Consider the following 24,206-nt stretch of genomic DNA (forward strand, 5'->3'; position numbering starts at 1 on the left):
TTTCTGCATCTAGCTCTGAAAAAATATTTGGGCTTCTAGCAGTGTGTGGGACTTGGTCTATTAGTCCATCTATACTGACCTCCATCAGGTTGCAAATTAAAAATAATTTTTTTCTGCATCTAGCTCTGAAAAAATATTTGGGCTTCTAGCGGTGTGTGGGACTTGGTCTATTAGTCCATCTATACTGACCTCCATCAGGTTGCAAATTAAAAATAATTTTTTTCTGCATCTAGCTCTGAAAAAATATTTGGGCTTCTAGCAGTGTGTGGGACTTGGTCTATTAGTCCATCTATACTGACCTCCATCAGGTTGCAAATTAAAAATATTTTTTTTCTGCATCTAGCTCTGAAAAAATATTTGGGCTTCTAGCGGTGTGTGGGACTTGGTCTATTAGTCCATCTATACTGACCTCCATCAGGTTGCAAATTAAAAATAATTTTTTTCTGCATCTAGCTCTGAAAAAATATTTGGGCTTCTAGCAGTGTGTGGGACTTGGTCTATTAGTCCATCTATACTGACCTCCATCAGGTTGCAAATTAAAAATAATTTTTTTCTTCATTTAGCTCTGAAAAAATATTTGGGCTTCTAGCAGTGTGTGGGACTTGTTCTATTAGTCCTTCTATACTGACCTCCAGCAGGTTGCAAATTGAATATAATTTTTTTCTGCATCTAGCTCTGAAAAAATAGTTGGGCTTCTAGCGGTGTGTGGGACTTGGTCTATTAGTCCATCTATACTGACCTCCATCAGGTTGCAAATTAAAAATAATTTTTTTCTGCATCTAGCTCTGAAAAAATATTTGGGCTTCTAGCAGTGTGTGGGACTTGGTCTATTAGTCCATCTATACTGACCTCCATCAGGTTGCAAATTAAAAATAATTTTTATCTGCATCTACAGTACCTCTGAAAAAATATTTGGGCTTCTAGCAGTGTGTGGGACTATTTGTGTTAGTCCATCTATACTGACCTCCATCAGGTTGCAAATTCAAAATAATTTTTTTCTGCATCTAACCCAGCCAATAGTTTTGGCCTAATACCACAGTTTGGCCACTCAGCTCTGCTCGGTTACCATCCATTGTTTTTTTGTGCAAACAACTCCAGAGTTGTGAATTAGTTAACCACCAAAATGAGTGGAAAAAGGCCTGCTGCTGGTGGAAAGGGGAATAGGCGTGTTGGGAAGGGGAAAAAAGGTTGTGTCCGTGGGGTAGGTGTTAAAGCAACAGTAACATCTGCAGAAGAAAGACCATCTTCCAGCCAAACTAAAATGTCTACTTCTTTTAGCGGACAATGTGATAAGATCCCTTTCTTACGGCCACGCCAATCGCTACAAATTCCAGATGAGGCACAAAAACAGCAGGTGCTTCAACGGATATCAAGTGCTCCTTTAAGTGGTCTCTCCTCCACATCAACTTCAACATCACAAATACTCCAGTCCTCAAAGGTGTCACCCAAATCGCACTTGCTTCCTCACAGCTCCCAAATCTCCAGCTGCCCGTCTGAGTATGAGGTAGAACAGATGGTTGAGTCTGCAGAGCTGTTTACTCATACTATAGCCTGGGAATCAGAGGTCGACTCCAGCGCTTCTGTGAATCCAGACGAGGAAATGATCTGCACTGATGCCCAGAATCTTTGAGTCGGATCCAGGACCAGACGCAGAAGGTTCTGACCATAATGTAGACCCTCATTCCCAAACTGTAACTCCTGTTGGTGGAGACAATGAGGAAGACGATGATAAGACTCAAATACCTGATTGGAGCGACAACTTTAGTTTTTTGTCAGGGCAGGAACAGGTTGGCTCTGAGGACGACGGGTGTGATAACGCACAGGGTGATGATGATGAGGTCGGAGATCCCACTTACTGTCAACCCACAGTCAGCCAATCGATGAGGTCAGCAGAGGAGGTGGAGGAAGATGCTAGTGACGACGAGGTCAGGTTGCGCCTTCCTGGACAGAGACGTAGTACTGGAAGCACGTCAACAACTGCATCCTCAAACACAACTCTGCCTCTCACCACAAGTCGTGGTGGCTCTTCAGGTCGCATGGGTGCTAAGCCTTGCATAGCCTGGGCATTTTTTCAGATCGATAAAGATGACCCAACTCGTGTTATCTGTAACATTTGTCAGCAAAAGCTAAGTAGAGGCCAAAAAATACATAGTTTGAGTACTTCATGCATGAACCGGCACATGGACATGAAGCATAAGTTGCAGTGGGAAGCTCAGTGTGCTACAATGCGGCCTAGCCGGCCGGGCCAATCACCGTCTGCCATATCTTGTGCATCTGCGGCCTCTTCATCCTCTGTGACTGTGGGGACAGCAGTCACACCTGTTTTGGGGCGCAGACCTGCCACCTCTTTACCCGCAACAGCCAGCGTGATTGGCAGGTCATCATTTTCTTTGGAGGTGGTAACACCAGCTGGTGTTGAGCGCTGTCCGACATCGATAGCACCACCTTTGGATCAAGGCAACCTAACATGTCCGCCTGCATCTTCCTCATAGACCGGCAGTTTGCCGGGGACACCCTTATCAACCCCGTCTAAGCACAATAGCCAGCCCTCGGTCCCTAAGATGTGGACAAGTAAAAGACCATTTCCTCCTAGCCATGAGAAAGCTAAGAGGTTGAATTTCACCATCTGCAAGCTCTTGGCTACAGAAATGCTGCCTTTCCGCCTGGTGGACACAGAGGATTTTCGAGACCTTATGTCCGTCGCAGTGCCCCAGTACCAGATGCCCAGTCGGCACTACTTCTCAAAGAAAGGTGTGCCTGCGCTCCACCAGCATGTCGCACACAACATCACCGCTTCTTTGAGAAACTCTGTGTGTGACAGGGTGCATTTCACCACAGACACTTGGACGAGTAGGCATGGACAGGGGAGTTACATGTCGCTGACTGGGCACTGGGTAACTATGGTGACAGCAGGACAAGGGGCTGCTGTCCAAGTCTTGCCGTCCCCACGAGTTGTGCGTCAATCCTCTTTATGTCAAAGTTCCTCCACTGCTTCTGCCTCCTCAACCTCCTCTCGGTCTTCCACCTGCACCCAAAGCCTGTCTGGTCATGCCACAAGCTTTCTAACTGCGCAGAAGGGATCCTGCACACCTCCTTACTATGCTGGCAGTAGGGCTCAACGTCATCAGGCGGTTTTTACATTGAAATGTCTGGGAAATGTGAGTCACACAGCTGAGGAGTTGTGGTCAGCTCTGGAGAACCAATTTCATGAATGGTTGTCTCCACTGGACCTGAAACCAGGGAAGGCCGTGTGCGACAATGCTGCAAACCTGGGTGCGGCCCTTCGCCGGGGCAATGTCACACACGTGCCTTGTATGGCTCACGTGTTGAACCTGGTTGTCCAGCAATTTTTAGCCCACTATCCCAGACTAGATGGCCTTCTGCAGAGGGCACGGTCGCTGTGTGCTCACTTCCGCCGTTCGCATCCCGCAGCTCAGCGACTTACATCTCTACAGAAGACGTTGGGCCTGCCACTTCACCGGCTAAAATGCGATGTGCCTACCCGGTGGAATTCAACTCTGCACATGTTGCAGCGACTGTGGCAGCACCGACAAGCCCTGGTGCAATACGTTCTGACGTATAGCCTGGGCCAACGAGATTCAGAGGTGGGGCAAATCACGCTGGAGGAGTGGTCTCAGATCAGGGACCTATGCACCCTTCTGCACAGTTTTGAAATGGCGACGAAGATGTTTAGTGCTGACGATGCCATTATCAGCATGACTATTCCGGTGATTTACATGCTGGAGCACATGTTAAACAGAATTCGGAGTCAGGTGGTGGCACAAGAGGAGGTGGAGGAAGTAGAGGAGGAGGAGTTGTATGCGGAAGGGCTAACATCTGCAAGGTCCAGACGGTCGGCAGCACCAAGGCGGCAGGCATGTGAGGGTGGGGGAGATGGTTTTACCAGGGCGCATGGTAGCAGCCAAACTAGTGAGGAAGGTGCAGGAGCCCAGGAAGAAGTGGAGGACGAACTGATGGAAGACTCATCAGATGAGGGAGACCTTGATCACATTTCTGTTGTGCGAGGTTGGGGGGAGAGGACAGAGGAAGGAAGCATGATTGTTACCTCGCCACCAACACAACAGGGACTTGGTGCTCCTGGATGCGCAACACACATGAGTGCCTTCTTGCTGCACTACCTGCAACATGACCCTCGAATTGTGAGAATTAGAAATAATCCTGACTACTGGGTTGCCACACTGTTAGATCCCCGGTACAAAAGTAAATTTGCAGAAATTATTCCTGCCATAGAAAGGGATGCACGCATGCAGGAGTATCAGCAGAGACTGTTGCAGAATCTTACATGTGCTTTTCCACAAAATACCAGTGGTGCACGTAGTGAATCTCACAGTTCCAACTTGCCAACCGTGGGACCGTCAAGTGTTCAGCACTCAAACCGTAACAGAACCACAGTATCTGCTGGTAACATCAATTTTACGGAATCATTTCACCACTTTTTTAGCCCATCCTTTGCAAGGCCACAGGAGACAAGAAGTCTGACACATAGTCAACGCCTAGAGACGATGGTACAGGAGTATCTCCAAGTAAACATTGAAGCCACGACTGTGTCACTGGACCCTTGCTCTTTTTGGGCTTCCAATCTGGATAAATGGCCGGAGCTAGCCACTTACGCCTTGGAGATCTTGTCATGCCCCGCAGCCAGCGTTCTGTCTGAACGTGTGTTCAGCGCTGCTGGTGGTGTGCTGACAGATTAGCGCACGCGGCTCTCCACTGATAATGTAGACAGACTCACGTTCATAAAGATGAACAAATCATGGATCCGAAACGACTTTTCTACCCCTGTGTCATCCTGGGGAGAGTAAAAGCTTGATGATTGGTTAAAATCACCCTACCAACCGTTTTAAGCTTTCAAATTACTAATCATGTTTATCTGTATCTTGACTGGAAAATTATTTGGGCTTTGTAGCAGTGTGCAGCACTGATCCTATTAGGCCATCTATACTAAAGCTTCACCAGATTTAAAATTAAAAATAATTTTTAGCTGCATCTAGCCCGGAAAATAATTTTGGGGCTCCGAGATGCGCAAGGCACATAAGTGCCTTCTTGCTGCACTACCTGCAGCATGACCCTCATATTGTCAGAATTCGAAGTAATCATGACTACTGGGTTGCCACACTCTTAGATCCCCCAAACTTTTCGATCAACCTTTTCATTTTAATAAAGACCAAAAAAATGGTCATTTTTGAAATTATAAGCATTAGCAGGTTGTTAGAAACTGAAATCAAACAGTTTTCAACTCAAAACTTTATTCTAGGTGATGTTACATTTTCACATAGGACCCCTTGTTCGAAAGGAGCTTCTGAACTCTCTCGTCCATTGAATTTGTCAGGTTTTGGATGGTTTCTGCTTCAATTGTTTTGCATGAGGACAGAATACCCTCCCAGAGCTGTTGCTTAGATGTGAACTGCCTCCCGCCATCATAGACACTCCTTTTAATGATGCTCCAAAGGTTCTGAATGGGGTAGAGGTCAGGGGAGCATGGGGGTCACACCATAAGTTTGTCCCCTTTTATGCCCATATCAGCCAGAGATGCAGATGTTTTATGTGCAGCATGAGATGGTGCATTATCATGCAGAAAAATGATCTTGCTGTGAAATACACGGTTCTTCTTCTTGAACCATGGCAGGAAGTGCTGTTTGAGAAAATCCACATACATTATGGAGTTCATCTTTAGCGCCTTCAGGGATCCTAAAGGGGCCGACAATCTCTCTCCCCATGATTCCAGCCCAAAACATTACTCCACCTCCTCCTTGTTGGCGCTGTAGCCGTGTTTGCGTGGGGTGTCCATCAACCAGCCATCCTCCACTCCATCCATCTGGACCATCGAGCGCTGCACGGCACTCATCCGTGAACAAAACAGTTTTGAAATCAGTCTTCATGTAATGTTTGGCCCACTGGAGCCGTTTCTGCTTGTGTGAAGTGGATAGAGGAGGTCGACAGGATGGCGCATGCACAGCTGCAAACCTCTGAAGGACCCTGCATCTTGTTGTTCGGGGGACGTTGGAGGCACAATCAGCTTCAAAAACTTGTCTGCTGCTATGACAAGGCTTTTTTGCCGCTGCTCTTTCAACCTGACGTAATTGCCTGTAGGAAAGAGTCCTCAATTTGCCCTTATCAGCACGCACACGTGTGTACTGTGAATCAGCTACATACTTCTTGATTGCCAAGACACTTCATCCTGATCATCGCACAATGTTGATTGTAGTCATGCCTTGACCTAAACACTCCACAATTTGTTGCTTCTCAGCAGCCGACACATCCTTTTTCTTTCCCATTTTGGCAGAAAATGTAGGCTGCTTAATAATGTGAGAGAGCCTTCTTAAGTAGTCTTGCCTTTCATTGGACACACCTGACAAACTAATTAGCACAGGTGTCTGCAATTGCTTACAGTGATATAAAGAGCCCTGACACACATCACCATCAATGAGTTTAACTGACAAACAAACAAATTCTTCCCTTATCACTCCTAAACACTTTTTGTATAATAATTTGGAACGCAGTGTACATGTGCTTTTCCACAAAACACCAGTGGTTCACGTAGTGAATCTTACAGTTCTAACTTGCCAACCGTGGTCTGTATGGAGTTGTTCAATAAAGGGCCCAAAATTAAGATAACATAGATGGGAGAGGTCTCTATGAATAGGAATTCCTAAGTATTTGATACCCTGTGAGGGCCAGGCAAAGGGAAAGTTGGACTGGATGGAATCCTATATGGATTTGGGGAGGGAGACATCGAGGGCCTCAGACTTCGCTGCATTGATTTTAAAATTTTACCATGTAACAAAGTGATCTATTTCAGCCATAACAGCATGGATGGATATATGTGATTGAGTGATATATACTAGGACATCATCAGCAAATAGAGAGCACTTGTACTCGGTGCCTCCCACCTCAATCCACCTAATATTGGGGTTATGGCGAATTGATGAGAGCAGGTGCTCCGTCACTAGGATGTATAAGAGAGGGGACAGAGGACATCACTGCCTTGTCCCATTGGTGATTGTGAAAGGTGATGAAAATGTTCTGACGCACCCCCTGGGCCTTGGGACACCCGGAGCCGGACCCTTTTTGGTGGATGCTGGTGGTTGTAGTCTTCGTGGCGGCGACCCAGTTCCGTGGCTCAGGGCGGTCAAACCAGTGGCGGAACTATTTATGTGGTTTTGATGTTTAAATGTCCGACTACGCCACCCGTGGATTGCGGTCAGAGTGAACCGCCGCTACAGGGCAGACCACTGAGGCTGGTGTTGTGGGTGCAGCAGAGCGTAGCATAACTCCCCACGGGAGGAGTATAGCCTCAGGGCAGTGTATGCGGAGGATGGGGGTGATGGTGCAGGGCAGCAGCAGTAACGACACGGAGTCAGTGATGCAGTTCAGGGCCTTTACTCACAGTTCTTATTATCCAGACCACGTCTGCAGGTAACGGCTGCCCACGTCGTACTGTGCTCACCAGGTGAGGGGCTCAGACAACTCCCAGATAACTTTGGAGCACTTCACAGGACCCCCTTTGTGTGTCCTTTGTCTGGCCTTTCTTACCAACACTTCTGTCCGGCTGCCTCGGGCCTCCTCTTGGTAAACTTGGCGCCAGTTTCCCTGACCCTATGTGGTGCCTTCCTAGCGGGTGTAGCGAGGGGCTGCGCCACATAAAATGTCAGAGCCTCCGGTTTCTAGCTGAGGGTCGTTTCCTGCCTCCACTAGTTCGGGGACCGGTCTCCCCCTTTGGCCTGACCCCTCCACGCAGGTGGATTCGGGCGTGCGGTGGCGACTCGCCCGTCCGCACCCCTGGGATCCCTTCATTCCTCGTTCCTGGAGCCTTCTCCGCTCCTCTTCCTTCCTTCTCCCTCTTCCAGGCCTGGGCCTCTGTTACTAGGCCCGCCTCCGGAGCAGAGCTCATGCAGAGCCCCTGCTCCCTGCCACTTCTGCTCAGACTTCTCTGCACTGAACTAAGATGGTGCCCACCTTTTATACTCCCTTCTCAATGCACCCAGGAACTGCTTCCTCCCTGCTCCTGCACTACAGGGTTCCCCTTCCTCAGTGTTCCCTCCCCCCACTCCAGCCAGGGACAGGGACTGTCGTGCCCATCTCAGGGGCATATTGGTCGCCCTGCCCCACGGCAATGTGGTGTAATGCATGCAGGTGTCGGGTCCTGATCCACACTCCATCCTTACCTGAGAGTGAGATATCACACCTCTGGGTGAGGTGCAATACGTCTTTAGCAACCGAGCCCTCAGGGTGCTACAGTTCCATTTATCTTCAGCCTAGGTGACGTATTGCGATACAGGGCCGTGATTTTGGCTATAAAAGGGTCCCCTAGACCCCTACCCCAAGCTTTTTAAGAGAATCATATATGGCGTGCCAGGAGACTCTATGGAATGCTTTCTCAGCATCCAACGAGAGTATCTAATTACAAATTTTTAACTGCATCTAGCCCAGGAAATACTTTGTGCCTAGTAGCAGTGTCTGCTAGTAAGCGGATTATCCCGGCTGTTAAGCAAGCTGCACCACCTGTAGTTTAGACACTTAATTTTTTCAAAGGAAATGCTTCGGGAACCATGGGATACTTAGTGAAGAGCATCAGGAGGCACCCCAAGGCATAGGGGCTGGGACTGGCAGTAGGATGCCTTGCGGTGGACAGCCGAGCTCGATCCTTATAAAAGCTTTTTAACTGCAGCAGATTTAGTGGACGCTACTGGAGCTGGAATTACCGCGGCTGCTGGCATGAGACTTGCCCTCCAATAGATCCTTGTAAATGGATTTAAAGTGTATTCATTCAAATTAGAGAGACAATTTAAATTAAAAAGCTTAGAGCTGCCTCCACCACAGGGGGGCTCTCTCGACCCACCAGCGGACAGGCACCAGTATTGGGAGAGGGGGGCTGGCCGTCAGGGTTCACCGCGGCTCTGGCACAAACCCGGCGACACGGAGGTGGCACGGGCAGGAGCGGACTGGCCGTGTCTGCTTCTCACTTTTTGGATTTTAGAAGGGCATGACATGCCTATATCTGTGTCTCCCCCTCCTTTTACTCCTCCACCTCTTTTATTTTCGCATGACTATATGTACTTGTCACTTTTCCATGTGTTAGTTATGTCTTCTGAGCAGTTTGTCAGCTTTTGGACACCTTTGAAGGTGTTTTCTATGTGTTTCTATGTGTTTTTGTTTGCCTGCCATTGGTTTTAACGGTGTTCGAAGGTGTTCGACGAACAGTTCGACGAACAGTTCGGCGAACACACGGGTGTTCGACGAACCGAACTCGAACACTACGGGGGTGGCTCAACACTAACTACAACCCCCCAGAAGCCCGGTTTCGGGTGCCCCTCGGCCCAGGGGGCGAGTCAGCTTTGGCGTAGTCGGCAGGATCGTTACCAGCCCGCCACTAACTGGTACTGCGTGCCTTCAAAAGACTGTCATACCTGTCGTGGAGAAGATTCCCACCATCTGGAGCCGTTTCCCGCCATCTTCAAAAGTTTCCCGCCATCCGCAGCTATTTTCCCGCCATCCGCAGTCGTTTTCCCGCCATCGGACGCCATCTTCGGGACGCCGCGCGGGAAGAAGAGGGGCATGGACGTCGAAAGCGCGCGAGACCCGAAGCTCCGCCCCACGCACCGACGCTGCGCAAGGTCCTGGAAGGGAGAGAGAGCGACGCTGACGTCAGCAGAGCGCGACGCCAGGTCCTCAACGCAGACCATAGCGAGCGGAGTCGCAGCCTACAGAAGAGAATCGCCAGAAGGTAGGCCACGGTTAACCGGGGGGGAAGAAGACATCAGGAACGGAGGGCAAGATGGCGGACCGGCAGCAGACTAAGCTGCCCAGCATTGGCAGTGCACCAGCCATCGCGGGCCCCGACCAGCACCAGGAGAAGACGCGTGACGTAGAAGCGGTCGCGGGAGCAGGTAAGAGGAGTCTCCCTGTCCCGGATGCTGCCAGCGCCAGCCTGCTCCCAGGCCCCCTGGTGGAGCTGCCGATCCCGACCTGCTCCAGACCCCGCAACAAGCCCTGCAGCCGAGCCCTCCAGCCCTGGGCACTGCCGCCACCAGCCCGCGCCCAGGCCCAAAGTCGCACCCTCTGACCCCCGGCGTCATCAACAGCGGCCTTCTCCAGAACCCGTCGCAAGGCCTACTGCACCGCAGCGCAAGGGGCAGGTACGCCCTCCACGTCCATAGAGTGGTAGGAGAGGAGGAGCAGTACCACTCAGACCCCGAGCACCAAGAGGACCCGGACGGGTCTGAAGACTACCACCAGGAGGAGCAAGGAGCATCAGGAGGACACCGTTACCAGTGAACGGTAAAGTGCAACTGTACATAGTTACCTGTCAGGGTATGAGAACTGTTAAAGGGACTGTTTCCAGAGAAAGTGTGGTCCCCGTTGGGACTGATATAGAACTGTGTAGAAGTTACCCCCTATATCCCTAATCTGGCTGGGGACTGAGAACAGCCATCCCTTTTCCCTAATCTGGCTGGGGACTGAGAGCAGCCATTCCCCTAAGAAGAAAGAACACCTGGTCGCAAGTTGCACCGCGGCCAGTACCCAAGAATATGTTTACTTAAAGATGTTTTGTAATGAAAAGTTTTATATGCTGCTAAAGTAATAATTAGTGTTGAGCGAACATGCTCGACACTGCTCGGTACTCGCCCGAGCATCACGCTACTCGGGATGTTCGGCGAGCACCGAGCATTTCCGGGTTACTCGGGCGGGAGCTCGGGTCTCCGCCCTGCATGTTTGTCGCTCTTTACAGAGCCAATGAACATGCAGGGATTGCCAGCCAGTCACTGTAATGCCGCAGCCATGTTGTTTGTGGGCATTACAGTGATTGGCTGGCCGCACAGCGTCACCTCCCAGACGATCAGCCCGTCATGATTGGTGTGTGTGGGTGTCTGTGCGTGTGTCTGCGGGTGTGTGCGATGTCTGCGGGTGTGTGCGGTGTCTGTGCGATGTGTGCGGGTGTGCGCGGTGTCTGTGCGATGTCTGCGGTGTCTGTGCGATGTCTGCGAGTGTGTGCGGTGTCTGTGCGATGTGTGCGGTGTCTGTGCGATGTCTGCGGGTGTGTGCGTGCAGGCAGACATAGGCCGATGTGACACTACTACTCCCATCGGCCTATGTCTGTCCCCGGTCCACTCGTGCCAGCAGGATCAGCTCGATGGGAGCAGTAGTTCCCATCAGCCTGATCCTGCTATTCAAATTGCCCTACTGTGTCCCCAATAAATTTTAAATACATGTCATTGGTGGCCAGTGGTTACCTAAAATAAATTAGTTCATACATTACCTGTCCCCGCCGATCGCCACCTAAAATAAAGTAAAAAATAAAAAACTACACCTATACTCACCTAGACACCTAATTCCCCGAAGCCATCGATCTCCTGTAATAAAATATAAAATAATAAACCACAACCTTATCCTTACCCCTCCGTAGTAGTCCACGAGTGTCCCACGATGATCTCCAGTTTAGAGCAGCCACATAGAATGTGACCGCTCTGAACCGCCGCCGCCGCTGGAGTGATGGGGCCGTAAAGCTGCCCCGTCATTGCATAAGCGGGTTCACCGGAGTTCAGGCAGTGCTGCTCCGGTTAGCTCCTTTACGGCCCTGCTGTATCGTGAGAAATTCCCACGGTACAGCAGTGCCGTAAAGGAGGTCTCCGGAGCTGCGCTGCCTGAATGCACTCCGGTGACCTCAGTCAGTGGCTCCCGCTGCCGGGAGCGGACGTGTTCCCGGCAGCGTGAGCTTACAGCAGCCATGCACAGCTGTCACCATCTCCAGATGTGACAGCTGTGCATGGGAGATCAGCGCAGGAACGTGGAAAGGTAACTATTTTTTTTTAGTAAACTAAGAATTAAATAAAATTGTGTGTTTTATTTCAAATAAATTATTTTTTTCTGGGTGTAGTGTGTTTTTTCTTTTTAACACTTTGTAGGTTAGTAATGGGGGTGTCTTATAGACGCCCATCATTACTAACCTGGGCTTCATGGCAGCTGGCGCTGACATGAACCCCAACCCTATTACCCCCTGCCACCGCACCAGGGCAGCATGGAAGAGCGAGGCTAAGTGCCAGAGTTGGCGCATCCTTTGGATGCGCCATTTCTGGGGCGGCTGACGGCTGGTGTTTCTGGCCTGGGAAGGGGCCAATATTCATGGCACCCTTCCTGGGCTATTAATATCAGCCCCCAGCTGTCTGCCTAGCCTTTGCTAGCTATTAAATAGGGGGTACCCCACGTCATTTTTGGGGGGGGGGTCCCCCATTTTAATAGCTAGTAAAGGCTAGGTATTCAGCTGGGGGCTGATATTAGTAGTCTGGGAAGCTCTGTGGGTATTACCCACTTCCCAGGCTTCAAACATCTGCCCCAGCCGTCTGCTTAACCTCCGCTAGAGCCTAAAATTATGGGGGATCCCACGCCAATTTTTTTTTAAATAAATCCTTTATTTTAACACTAAATGACATTTGAGGAGTTAATAAAGATGCAGTCCCTGAATTATTATTTATTTTTTAATTAATTTTTCCCAAAAATGTTGACGTGGGCTTTGCCATATTTTTGTATGCCAGCCAGGTACAGCATCCAGCTTCTATGAACGCGCCATTTTCCGGGGTGGCTGCGGACTGCAATTTGCACCGGGGGAGGGGCAGAAAGCTTGGGCCTCCCTGCGCTGCAGATTCCATCCCCCAGCTGCCTAGTTGTACCTGGCTGGACACACAAATAGGGAGAAGCCCCACATATATTTTTTTTTTTAATTATTTCATGAAATTCATGAAATAATAAAGAAAAAAAGGGCTTCCCTATATTGTTGTGTCCGGCCAGGTACAAATAGGCAGCTGGTGGTTGGGCGCAGCCCGTTCCTGCCTGCTGTACCTGGCTGGACACAAATATAGTGCGAAGCCCCACGTCAATTTTTTTTTAATTATTTCAGGAAATTCATGAAATAATTAAAAAAAAATTGATGTGGGGCTTCGCCCTATATTTGTGTCCAGCCAGGTACAGCAGGCAGGAACGGGCTGCCCCCAACCACCAGCTGCCTATTTGTACCTGGTTGGACACAATAATATAGGGAAGCCCTTTTTCTCTTAATTATTTCATGAATTTCATGAAATAATTTAAAAAAAATTGAGGTGGGGCTTCGCACTATATTTGTGTCCAGCCAGGTACAGCAGGCAGGAACGGGCTGCCCCCAACCACCAGCTGCCTATTTGTACCTGGTTGGAAACAACAATATAGGGAAGCCCTTTTTCTCTTAATTATTTCATGAATTTCATGAAATAATTAAAAAAAAAAATACGTGGGGTTTCGCCCTATTTTTGTGTCCAGCCAGGTACAACTAGGCAGCTGGGGGCTGGAATCCGCAGCACAGGGAGGCCCAAGCTTTCTGGGCCCCACCCGCTGCAAATTGCAGTCCGCAGCCACCCCGGAAAATGGCGCGTTCATAGAAGCGCCATGTTCTGGCGCTGTACCCAACTCATCCTGGGCCCTGGTGCGGTGGCTCACTGGGTAATAAATGGGTTAAGGCCAGCTTGGCATTATCAGCTGGCCCTAAGCCCGAAATTCATGGGGTCACGCCAATATTAGACATGACCACCATGAATTTCTAGTAAAGTATTTAAAAAAAATACAACACCCAGAAAAAAGTCCTTTAATTGAAATAAACACACAATTGTTTATTGTTCTAAATTAAACTCTACTTACCATCACGCCCATTCCAGCTGAAGCCAAAGATCTCCTGCAATAAAAGAAAAATAATAAAGCAACCTAATCCTTACCTTTCCATGGTTCCCAGGACAGCTTCAGCTCTGCTACATCGAGATGACAGGCTGGACCGCAGCAGAACGCTGCCATCCAGCCTGTCATCCCGCAGACACTGAGAAGCGCAGGCATGCTTGCGCTCCTCAGTGTCTCTCTGTGACGGCATAAAGATGAGCCGAGGTCATGTCCAATGAACTCGGCTCACCTCATGCACGTCACTGACAGCGTGGGAAAATTCTTCTGCACTCAGCGCTTCAGCATGAGAATTTTCCCACGCTGTCAGTGACGTGCATGAGGTGAGCCGAGTTCACTACTAGTGCTGGGACGCCCGCGCACCATCACTCCCATCATCCACATTCTCCAGTGGGGAGTCACACTACCTCAGCTGCATACACCATCAGCCCCAGCGGTCTGCCATGCAGCGGCGGTCCACACTGACCGCAATCCACGGGTGGCGTAGTCGGACAATTAACCTAAAACCCCCCAAAAATACCGCCATTGGCCTGACCACCCTGAGCCACGGGACCGGGTCACCGCCACGGATACTACAACCCCCCAGAAGACCGGTTCCGGGTGCCCCTCGGCCCAGGGGGCGAGTCACTTTCCAAGCCCGTGGAACGCACGAACATCACTTCCGGTGACGACCTTTCGGGAGATGTCACATCACATCTGGTGACGTCATCGCTAGCAGATTGTTCACAGCGCCGACTGCAGCGTCACATAGAGCAGGGCCCTGATAACAGCGTTACTGGGGGCGGTGCCTGGACACATATACAGAGGCCGCAGCCATCTGCGCATTATCCCTTTTCACACCTGTGTCACAGAGGCATAGACAGCAGAGTAACTCCACCAGATACACGTCAAAGTCACTGAGGGCAATGTTCAGACATATGTAAACTTCACAACTGCCTGAACAAAAGACCAAAACAGCAAAGCAACCCCACCAGAAAAGCAAAGTGGGGCCACACACATCAAGAGTGACATATTGATAGGATGTCCCAACCATAATAAATAGGGGGGTTCACACTATATTGGCAGTGTATAAAGGCATGATGGACGTTGTAAGAAAATGTCATACATATACAGAGTAATAGGATTACCTCTGGCGGTACAGAGTATAAGTCAGAAGAAAAGTCACATGGTGTAAGCCAATGATGAAGTATTAGAACGAGTGTAATGCAAAAATACACTGCTCAAAAAAATAAAGGAAACACTCAAATAACACATCCTAGATCTGAATGAATGAAATATTCTCATTGAATACTTTGTGCTGTACAAAGTTGAATGTGCTGACAACAAAATCACACAAAAATCATCAATAGAAATCAAATTTATTAACCAATGGAGGCCTGGATTTGGAGTCACCCCCAAAATTAAAGTGGAAAAACACACTACAGGTGGATCCAACTTTGATGTAATGTCCTTAAAACAAGTCAAAATGAGGCTCAGTATTGTGTGTGGCCTCTAAGTGCCTGTATGACCTCCCTACAATGCCTGGGCATGCTCCTGATGAGGTTGCAGATGGTCTCCTGTGGGATCTCCTCCCAGACCTGGACTAAAGCATCCGCCAACTCCTGGACAGTCTGTGGTGCGTGACGTTGGTGGATGGAGCAAGACATGATGTCCCAGATGTGCTGAATCGGATTCAAGTCTGGGGAACGGACGGGCCAGTCCATAGCGTCAATGCCTTCATCTTGCAGGAACTGCTGACACACTCCAGCCACATGAGGTCTGGCATTGTCCTGCATTAGGAGGAACCCAGGGCCAACCGCACCAGCATATGGTCTCACAAGGGGTCTGAGCATCTCATCTCGGTACCTAATGGCAGTCAGGCTACCTCTGGCAAGCACATGGAGGGCTGTGCGGCCCTCCAAAGAAATGCCACCCCACACCATTACTGACCCACTGCCAAACCGGTTATGCATTGATGTTGCAGGCAGCAGATCGCTCTCCACGGCATCTCCAGACTCTGTCACGTCTGTCACATGTGCTCAGTGTGAACCTGCTTTCATCTGTGAAGAGCACAGGGCGCCAGTGGTGACTTTGCCAATCCTGGTGTTCTGTGGCAAATGCCAAGCATCCTTAACGGTGTTGGGCTGTGAGCACAACCCCCATCTGTGGACATTGGGCCTTCATACCACCCTCATGGAGTCAGTTTCTAACCGTTTGTGCAGACACATGCACATTTGTGGCCTTCTGGAGGTCATTTTGCAGGGCTCTGGCAGTGCTCCTCCTGTTCCTCCTGCACAAAGGCGGAGGTAGCGGTCCTGCTGCTGGGTTGTTGCCCTCCTACGGCCCCCTCCATGTTTCCTGGTGTACTGGCCTGTCTCCTGGTAGCGCCTCCAGCCTCTGGACACTACATTGACAGACATTGCAAACCTTCTTGCCACAGCTCGCATTGATGTGCCATCCTGGATGAGCTGCACTACCTGAGCAACATCTCATGCTACCACGAGTGTGAAAGCACAACCAACATTCAAAAGTGACCAAAACATCAGCCAGAAAGCATTGGTACTGAGATGTGGTCTGTGGTCCCCACCTGCAGAACCACTACTTCATTGAGGGTGTCTTGATAATTGCTAATAATTTCTATCTATTGTCTATTCCATTTGCACAACAGCATGTGAAATTGATTGTCAATCAGTGTTGCTTCCTAAGTGGACAGTTTGATTTCACAGAAGTTTGATTTACTTGGAGTTATATTCTGTTGTTTAAGTATTCCCTTTATTTTTTTGAGCAGTGTATAATGATTCTATATAATGGACAACCAGAATTAAAGAGGTATAAACCTTAAATAAAGAAATTGTATGTACATTGTTCATTTAATCCTGATTGTGCCACTGTATTGAGATAGAAGATTCATTTGGTCTCTGCCTGTAGTATCAATCTGTCCCAGTTTCCTCCTCTCTGGGGTTTGCGTATATGATCAATCCCCATAAATTTGATCAATTTCATGTCTCCATTATAATATGAATTCATGTGTCTGGAAAGTGGAGTGTCCTTTTGGTGTTCAACATCACCAACATGTTCGCCTATACGGCGTCCAAACTCTCAGATGGTCTTGCCTGTCTTAACATATTGGCAACACACATAATTGTGGCACTTGAAACAACCCTTATGGTTTTAAAGCCATGTGGGGGTTCTAGACGTTTGAAAATAACTTTGGACTAGTCGATCACTGAGGGATCTTCCCTTTCTGTATGTTATTAAGGGGCTGTCCGTCAGTAAAGTCCCAATATCCAAGTCCATTCTTAAAATGGCCCTATGTTTGTTAAGGATTTCTCTGACCTGTTGGGCCCCATTGTCAAAGGTGGTGATGAACCTAAAGGATTCGGTAGTGGGGGGCCTCTTAGTGGGTGCAAGCAGGCTAGATTGAGTCTGGCCTTTGGCATGGTGATAAGCTCTACTCAATTGTAATCAGGGTAGCCTCTGTTTTTGAACCTCTTTCTCAGGTCCCTAGCTTGGAGTTCAAAGGTGGCAGTATCAGTGCAATTCCTCCTTAGTCTAAGGTACCCACTTTGAGATGTTTGGGATGGCTAATGTCCCATTGTAGAAAGGAGTTCGTCACTGTTGGTTTTTCTGTAAGTACAGTACAGACCAAAAGTTTGGACACACCTTCTCATTTTAAGATTTTTCTGTATTTTCATGACTATGAAAATTGTACATTCACACTGAAGGCATCAAACCTATGAATTAACACATGTGGAATTATATACTTAACAAAAAAGTGTGAAACAACTGAAAATATGTCTTATATTCTAGGTTCTTCAAAGTAGCCACCTTTTGCTTTGATGACTGCTTTGCACACTCTTGGCACCGTGCGGCCTCCCGCTGTGTATAGATGGCTCCGTGCGGCCTCCCGCTGTGTATAGATGGCACCGTGCGGCTCCCTGCTGTGTATAGATGGCTCCGTGTGGCTCCCTGCTGTGTATAGATGGCTTCGTGTAGCCTCCCGCTGTGTATAGATGGCTACGTGCGGCCTCCCGCTGTGTATAGATGGCTCTGTGCGGCCTCCCGCTTTGTATAGATGGCTCCGTGCGGCCTCCTGCCGTGTATAGATGGCTCCGTGTGGCCTCCTGCCGTGTATAGATGGCTACGTGCAGCCTCCTGCCGTGTATAGATGGCTACGTGCGGCCTCCTGCCATGTATAGATGGCTACGTGCGGCCTCCTGCTGTGTATAGATGACTACGTGTGGCCTCCTGCCGTGTATAGATGGCTATGTGCGGCCTCCTGCCGTGTATAGATGGCTACGTGCGGCCTCCTGCTGTGTATAGATGGCTACATGTGCTCAATATTGAGTCATACAATTAATGTAAGGCTATGTGCCCATGATGCAGAAATGCTCCGGATTTTTTTTGAGCGTTTCTGCATCTCCCTGGCAGAAAAAACGCATGCGGATTGTACATGCGGATTGTACATACGGTTTTCCTGCCAGGGACATGCGGATGTGAAGCGTTCTTCACATGCATTTCCGCATGCGGGTTGACAAGCGCTTTCCAAGCGATTTTAGCATCACTTGGAAAGTGCTTGACAACTTGGTCACACTATATAAATCCATGCAACCGGCATGGATTTATATAGTGTGACCGTAAAAGAATGGTAAAAAATAAATATATACTTACCTTCTGATGGCCTGCCGACGTCAGCGGTCGCGTGACCCGTCACATGACTAAATGACGTCACGGCAGGTCCTTTTCAGACCATCGCGAGCTGCCGGCAAGCCAGGACGCATCGGATAAAGACACCGGGGGCCATCAGAAGGTAAGTATAATACTTATTTTTTATTTTATTCTTTTTTTTACAGGTTCTATGGTACCCGGGTCCGGAGGAGAGTCTCCTCTCCCTTAGACCCGGATACCATCTGCACATTGAAACATGGATTCTGCATGTACAGATGCAGTGATGCGGATTCCATGTGTTCCAATGCAAGTCAATGGCGGCAAAAACGCAGCGCTTCCGCAAAATAATTAGTAGTGCTGCGGATTTTTCTGCAATGATAATCCGCAGCGGAAATTTCCACAGCATGTGCACAGCACATGCGGATTATCATTGGGGAACATGGCAGACCTTCTACCAAGCGTTTTTTAACCGTTTCTGCATCGGAATTGCCGCTGCGGAAACGCTTAATAAACGCGTAGTGGGCACATAGCCTAAAAAAAATTATTAGAATTAATATTGTGCCAAATTAATTTCACGTGAACTATCACATGATCTATCACAGGGGGTCATGTGACATGTCACGTGATACATCAGGTGTGTGTGTGTGTGGTGGGGGGCCCGCGCCTTCTAAACTGCCCGGGGCCCTTGCTACTCTTAATCCACCCCTGGAAACACATCATCAATATACCGTGTCCAAAATTCCAGTCTGGAAGTGTACTCATCCATAATGCCTCCAAAGACCATAGTGTCTTCCCACTAGCCCAGGAACAAATTTTGGTTGTCCCTTATATAGAATCATTATATTTTTGAATTACACTCGTTCTAATACTTCATCATTGGCTTACACCATGTGATTTTGCTTCTGATTTATACTCTATACCGGCAGAGGTAATCCTATTACTCTGTATATGTATGACATTTTCTTACAACGTCCATCATGCCTTTATACACTGCCAATATAGTGTGAACCCCCCTATTTATTTTGGTTGGGACATCCTATTAATATGTCACTCTTGATGTGTGTGGCCCCACTTTGCTTTTCTGGTGGGGTTTCTTTGCTGTTTTGGTCTTTTGCTCATGCGGTTGTGAAGTTTACATATGCCCGGACATTGCCCTCAGTGGCCCTTTGACTTGTATCTGGTGGGGTTACTCTGCTGTCTGTGCCTCTGTGACACCGGTGTGAACTGGGATAATGCGCAGATGGCTGCGGCCTCTGTATATGTGTCTGGGCACAATGTTGTTATCAGGGCCCTGCGAGACGCTGCGGTCGGTGCTGTGAACAATCGGCTAGCGATGGTGTTATCGGATGTGACGTCTCTCGAAACGTCGTCACCGGAAGTGACGTCTGTGCATTCCACGAGCCTGGCATGCGTTTCACACGCTGCCGTGTTGACCCCGCCGGATATGACATCACCGGAAATGCCATCACTGGAAGCGACATGCCTTCCATGTGGCGGGCGTGCGTTCCATACACTGCCGCATGTCATTGTGAGTAATTTCACTATACACACACAGCTGAAGGGGCTTACATTATTGGCCACCATAGTGGACTTGCATCCACCTGGCTACTTACTTTTGAATAATGGCATTATATATATATTCCCCCTTCTTGCCATAACACTGCTTCACCTGAGACTAGTGAAGACAGCTATGCTCTATTACTGCTGAGACAGCTTAGCCTTCATGGTGCTATATGTTAGGGTCCCCTGATGACTCCAAAAGGATGAAACGTGTCGGAACGATAGGGCAAGCACAGAGCTAGTAGAGCAGTCTAGATGTGGACTGCCCTTGTTAGGGCAGCCGCAAAGGTCAGTGCAGTCAATATAGAGTGATATCAGGGGCAGTTCTACACATCTCCCCTTGGATTATGCTTGCATGCCTGCCTCCCCTCTAAGGAGTATCTCCTTCCTCTATCAAACTGTGACGTGCACTACTCCACAACTATCGGGTGAGGATGTTCCATTACTCTTATCTAATATTATAATGCTTTATACCATTTATGCATATATATGGTGTAGGGATTTGTACTCACTGAGCCGGGTTGGAGGTAGGTACGGGTTCACACAGTGATGCAGTCCACGGGTTCAAACAAACTGGTGATTTATTTAGTGTCCATACACCAGTGAGGAAACAAAAGTAGCAGCCTTTTCCTGGCACAAAAAGGAATAACAGAACAAAGCTCAAAATAACAAGTCCATGCAGCACAGCTTCAGCCGTTTAAACAAGGTGCTTTTCTCTGCCTCACCTTGCCCAACACACACAGACAGACTGAGAGAGGCGCAGCTGTCTTAATTTAGCCTTCCAAGACCTGGACTGCAGGTAAGTGAGCAGCTGTCCCCCCCCAGCTCTTTCAGCCGCTCGTAAAACCCAGCCCTGTAATTCGGGCCGATTAAATTCCTCTCAGCACTATGTGTGCTGGAGCCTGCTTCTCCAGGTCCTACATCACCGAAGCTTAGCACTTCGAGGACACATACCTCCCGTCCACGACCTGTTCGGCAGCCACCTTACAATGGATAATTTACATTTTCTCTTGATGATGTTATGACCATGACTTTACCTCATCTACTCTGAATGTGTCTGAGAAACGCTTAATTTTGTCCACCCAAAAGACGTTTTTCTCTTGATGATGTTATGACCAAAACTTGACATTTACTTGATTGTGTTTGAGAAACGTCTAACCTTGTCCACTTGTAATTGATTGGACGTTTTACACGGACTCTGTGTCATCAAGGCACCTTTTTGATCCTGTCTGACCAGGGCCTGTTGTGTTCACTAGGAGACGTGATCTGCTCTTTCGATATAGTTGTTGCCACGACCTGGGGAGTATTTCCACTTTGTCTCCGTCGTCTCTATTTTTATTTATTATTTTAACTTCTCTATTAAAAGTTATATTTTAGAGTCTAATTTACCCTTGCTGTGCTCTATTGATGACTGGGTTTGATATAAATGATCAAAAATCATTTTTTTGCTGCACCTACAGACTTTACAACGAGAATCAAAGATCAGACTCTCTGCAGACCATCAACTTGGTAACATGACTTTATCGAAAGAGACACAGACACTGCAGGAGAGGAGCTATGGAGCAGAAGGGAGCAGCCAGTGCAGCCTATGAGCCTCAGATATGGCTCAACTCTGTGAACAGGAAAAATAAAGATGGACTCATCGAGTGGATGAGGAGCTCTAATATATCACTGGTGTAAGAGAATGGACAAAGGAAATATGGTGGTCCCCCTCCAAGTTGGGTTGGAGAAGCTCCTCCACATGGTTCTGAAATTTTTATTGGCAATATTCCTCAGGAGATATATGAAGTTGCATTGATACCCCTCTTTTAGTCTGTGGGAAAGCTGTATTAGTTTTGCTTAATGATGACCTTCAGTGGCCTAAACCGTGGCTTTGCTTATGCATGTTATTTCTCAAAACGCATTGCAGATCAGGCCATTGCCCAACTCTGTAGTCTTGAGATTCAAGGCATAAAGATCTTTGTGTGTCGAAGCACCGAGAAGTGTGAGCTGATGTTAGATGGGCTGCCATTGCTTATGGAATAAGCTGCATTAGAGGACTTCCTGCGAGAAATAACAGCCGGAGTAGATACTGTCTCCCTCTATGCCAGTCCTTTTACCGACCTAAAGAATATGGCTGTGTTGAAATACAACTCTCACCGAGAAGCAGTCCTGGCTAAGAAAAGTTTGTGTTAAGGTTCCCGGTCACTATATGGCTGCTTTTTTACTGTGGACTGGCTCCAGCAATTTATAAAACTTAAGATGCAATCTGGCACCTTGGCAAAGCCCAATTCTGTTCTTCCTCTGATATCTAACAAACAGGTTATGCTGGAGAGACTTGCACCTATTACCATTCAGTGTCTTCAGCTCCTTTGTGAGAAACTAATGTTTGGGCAGCCAGTCTACCAAATAAAATTCCTGAGATATGGAAATTGTGGATGGCTTCGCTTCTGGTACTGGGTGCTAATACCAAACCCTGGCGTGCCATTCACTGGATTTTCCTGGCTGGTTGGAGACAAGCTCATTCCCACAGAAAAGTACCAGCAAGCTAAGGAGATGGTGGCCTCTATCATGAAGGAGTTTGCTCATTGTCTAGGAGACCGACTACCACTGCTGTCTACCTTGTGAACATTGTGCTGAAGCTTACAAGGATTAAGAGCTTACATTGGCGAGTCTAGTTTTTATACTAATGATCATGCTGTGTTTTTATTTTTTTTTTATTTGGCCTTATATACAAGTCATGACCCTGCAAAGAATGTTTCTTAACATTTCTTCCAGGAAAATCCATTTTAGCTTCGTTTTTGTATGTTTTATGGTCAGTCCATAAAAATGGCGTAATACTCTGTCAACATTGTTCAGCGACCAAGTGTAAATAGGTTTGAACAACACACAACTGGCAGACTTTAAATGGAGTGTAATATCTGGCATGCTCCCAAAAAATTCTGGATTATTAGCGTAGTAATATCTGATCTTGTCTGATGACCACTGTTTTAGGCAGTGGCCTCGTAATATGGTATTGGCAATGGTCAGCGACCAAGTGTGAATAGTTTTGAACAACACACAACTGGCAGACTTCAAATGGAGTGTAATATCTGGCATGCTCCCAAAAAATTCTGGATTATTAGCAAAGTAATATCTGATCCCGTCTGATGACCACGGTTTTAGGCAATGGCGTTAGAGATATGGTATTGGTCAGTGACTAAGTGTGAATAGGTCCAGTAACACACAACTGGCAGACTTTAACTGGAGTGTAATATTTGACACGCTCCAAATAATGTGACTATTATTACCTCAGTAATATGGGATCAAGTCTGATGACCACGGTTTTAGGCACAGGCCTTGTAGTATAGTATTGGTCAGTAAACAAGTGTGAATAGTTTCATCAGCACACAGCTGCCATACTTTAAATGGAGTATAATATCAGACACGTTCTCTAAAAATATCTGGATTAGTACCACAGAAATATCTGATACGTCTAACTACCACGGTTTTAGGCACTGGCCTTGTAGTATGGTATTGGTCAGCAACCAAGTGTGAATAGTTTGGAAGAACACACAACTGCCAGACTTTAAATAAGTGGTGTATATTTGACACACTCCCAAAAATTTCAGGATTATTACTGCAGTAATATGGGATCAGGTCTGATGACCACGGTTTTAGGCAGTGGCCTTGTGAAATGCTATTGGTCAGCCACAAAGTGTGAATAGGTTGAACAACACACAGCTGCCAGATTTTAAAGCGCACATGTCAATAGGATTGTGCTAAGTAAACTACATACATTGTCAGGTGGGCGATATAACACTGATTAAGCATATATGCACAATGTCAGGGTGTCAGGGATGTCAGTTAAGACTCCCTGACATTGTGCATATATGCTTACACACATGTTTTTCAAACACTGCTTTCCTTTTTCATTTATATTTTTGTATTATAATTAGACAACCAATTATTCCATCTGGATATTAATACATACCAGAAATCAATTGAAAAATCCATAGACATCCTCACCCTTTAATTCCTTAAAAATCAGGTACTTATGATTTTTTATTTTCTTTTAAAGTTTCGTCTATATAAGTGAGCGCAGTGCCATTGTATTTATGCTTTATATTTTGCCTTGACAGGTGTGGATGCAGACCCTGTTGTGCACTTGCAGCTCCTTTTAATTTCTACAATTTTTCTTTTTAACTAGTCACTGCGACATTTTTTAACCCAATTTAAATAAAAATTTGTTTTTATGCTAAACTTTCCTTTTATTAAGTGTAGAGCACCAGTGCATCATTTATTATTTAGAGTATAATTTTTGGCAT

At 47.6% G+C, this 24,206-nt stretch overlaps 1 pseudogene; it reads left to right on the forward strand.

Moving 5' to 3' along the window:
• The first annotated feature begins 21,477 nt into the window (after positions 1-21,477).
• On the forward strand, positions 21,478-22,527 carry LOC141167228 (dead end protein homolog 1-like; annotated as a pseudogene).
• Positions 22,528-24,206: the final 1,679 nt, after the last annotated feature.

This window comes from Phyllobates terribilis, unplaced genomic scaffold, assembly GCF_046119375.1.
Source record: "Phyllobates terribilis strain yellow unplaced genomic scaffold, ASM4611937v1 Scaffold_11__3_contigs__length_659146591, whole genome shotgun sequence".
In the NCBI taxonomy this organism is placed as follows: domain Eukaryota; kingdom Metazoa; phylum Chordata; class Amphibia; order Anura; family Dendrobatidae; genus Phyllobates; species Phyllobates terribilis.